This window comes from Odontomachus brunneus, unplaced genomic scaffold, assembly GCF_010583005.1.
Source record: "Odontomachus brunneus isolate Ranch 3 - 2012 unplaced genomic scaffold, Obru_v1 Obru_scaffold_057, whole genome shotgun sequence".
In the NCBI taxonomy this organism is placed as follows: Eukaryota; Metazoa; Arthropoda; class Insecta; order Hymenoptera; family Formicidae; genus Odontomachus; species Odontomachus brunneus.
Window position 1 is genome coordinate 1,004,526 of NW_022639507.1, and position 3,132 is coordinate 1,007,657.

Below are 3,132 nucleotides of genomic sequence, written 5' to 3' on the forward strand. Positions count from 1 at the left end.
TTTTTTTCAAATCAAAATAGTGCAAAAGCACATGTCGAAAAAACACTTTATCGCGTTCCATTTTTCACAAAGCAAAAGAAATTGTTGTTTAGGAAAATAATTGTGTATGCTGACTGAATGTTATCGAGAAATGTCGAAATTAATCACAAACTACCTGTTTCGTTAGTAATGACTACTAGAACTGTTTGCATTGCCATCTAACATTTGCGAGCGGAAACTAAGTTAAGGTCCTAATATTTTATCGACATTTTCGGCAATTGGCCTTCCAGAGCGTGGTGCATCTTTGACAACAAAATTACCGGAACGGAATCGACGAAACCAAAATTGCGCGTAATTGGCTGTTACAGTATCAGGACCATAAACACTATTCACATTTTCAGCCGCCTGGTTTGCGTTTTCGCCTTTATCGAAGAAAAACTGTAAAATATGGCGTATGTTCTCTTTGCTGGTGTCCATCTTTGACGCGCGCTCAAACAATACTGAGTCAAACAATCACAAAACTGTCTCAGAAGTTTTTTTAGTACGAAATCTTATCTTTCTAACGCTATCTAGCGTAAACCGATCGCACTTATACAACGCGAGATACACATTACTAAAGCCATCTATTGGAAAAATAATGGATTTCTTTTTACTACACCTTATACTAGAGCTTTCACTGCTACTTTTAATTATACTTCCATTCCAGATAGGGCTGTCCTTTTGGGAAAGAATATCTATCTTCTCCCCTTTTATCCAACAGGTTCGTAGATGTACTATCTGTCAAAGATTTGGTCATTCAAAAAGATTTTGCGAAAATAACATTAATTTTCCAATTTGCGAATTTTGTGGGAAAATTAATCATCCTGACGGTATTGGTAATGAGGATTTTTCTCATTATATAAATTGCGCTAAGGAACGATATAATGATACCGCTCACTGAGCTTCGGATAAGAGCTGTCCTGTTTATCTTTTTCATAAGAATGTTAAGAAGGTCATGGCTACAATGATTCTTAGCTTTCGTGATGCTGTTGATCATATCAAGGTAAATGGTATACATGATAATATAAATACAATTTTTGGTCCTCCTCTCCCTACTTTAGGTAAATTTTTACCCGTTAATTCTAGATCTTCTAGTTATTCTAAATCTCTTAGTAATCCTATGACCTATCTTTCTGAGTCTGATAAAATCTATAATCGTATGCCCTTTTTTCTAAATCTTTGATTGACACTAATTCAGATGCTAAATATTTTTCTTCTTCTTCATATAATTTTTCGCCTGTGAGAGCACATTTAGGTGCCGAGTATATTTCACCTTCAAGTGCTCAGTCCCCTAATGCTTATTCTCAAAAGATAACTGATCTAATTGCTGATTCGGGTAAGTTTGCTTTAAAGGCCTCAGTTTCCTACTTTGATTCGGCTAGTTTGCTAAACCGTTCAACTGCCATTCGTCTCTTGGGCAGAGTTGAATATATCTATCCTTTTTCCGATAATACTTCTTTAGACTATATTTTAAAAAAATTTCTTGCTGAAAACTTTTTTCATTCTAATAATTTTAATTTACTTTCCCCCAATGATAGAACAAAGATTTCTCTTCTTTCTAAGAATCTCGTTGATCTTACTAAAAATGCAATTCCTTCATAATTATTCTTATCATTAGTGTTCGTTATTTTATTTATTTATTTATTTATTTTTTTAATAATGGGTCTTAATATTATTCAATGAAATTATCTATCTTTATTCCCTAGAATTCATGATATTGCTACTAATGTGGAGGAAACTAGGGCGCAGATTATTTGTCTCTCTGAAACCAGGTTGACAGATGATTTTGCTCCTACGTTTATTAATTTTAATTTGCATTCTTGTTCTAGAAATCGCAATCGTGGCGGATCTGCCATTCTTATTCACAAAAATCTGCAGTTTTACTCTTTTATTTTCAATATTTTTGATCAAGCTTATAATCTAGATATAAATATTTGCGCTGTAAAACTTGTTTTAGACTACAATAAATACATTATTATTTTTTCTATCTATAACCCCCCTCGGTTTAACTATCCTGACGTTAATTTCGATTTTTGGTTTAAACTTTTTACACTGCTGCAATCCCAGGAATCCTGCGTTATTTGTGGTGATTTTAATGCACATCATCAACTTTAGTCTAATCACCCTAATCTGTCTGCTGATATTCCAGGCCTGCGTCTTGAGAAGGCAACCTTTCAGACGAATTTTGTATGTCTTAATGACGGCTCAAATACATGGTGGTCGTCGGATTTGTTCTCCTCTAGTGCCATCGACTTGACTTTTGTATCCTCCAATATTGCTTTATGATCATCTTGGAGAGTTTTTAAATTATAATTTTGATAGTGATCATCTTCCCATTTTTATTTCTATTGACTGTAATAATATCCCACGAGTACCATGTAGACCATCTTTGGCTTTGGGCAGAGTTGACTGGTTGCTTCTTGATGATCTACTTAGTAATCGTATTTCTCTTTTAAGCTCTCTCATTCCATTTCGAATATTCAACATTATTCTACATTTATAAATAATATAGTTGCCTCGGTTATCGATGCAGGTGGTCTTATTCGTAAAGATAATAATTTTTTTAAATATTGTTGTCCAACTTACTGATAGAATGATAAGTGTTCTATCTTAATAGGTTTAAAAAGAGATAGTTTTCACAATTTTAAAAGAAATCCTAATTTAGATAATTTTAATAAATAATTTCCAACGCACTTCGGCTTGTGGTTAAAAAACAACTGAATCTCATTAAACAGGGTAACTTTAAGAAATTTTGTGAATCTCTATCTTCATTTATGAATGTAAATCAGATATGGAGTATTTTAAGAGCTTTTAAGAATAAAATTTCCGTTAAATCCTCTGGATTTTCAAGAATTGACCATGATTCTAGAGCTGCTGTTATTTCTACTTTCAAGAAGCTTGTTTTCTCCCCTTATTCTTGTGTAGAGGTTTCAGATAACTCTTCGAATGGTGTCTGTTTAATACAAAACATAAATTGGTTAAATCAACTTAATCTCTAATCTTTAGACTTGTCCTACTTCTGTTTTTTCTCATATTATTCAAATCTTAGATTAAAAGACTGATTTTCTTACTAAACCATTTGCACTTGAAGAGTTTAATGTAGTAATTGAGTCT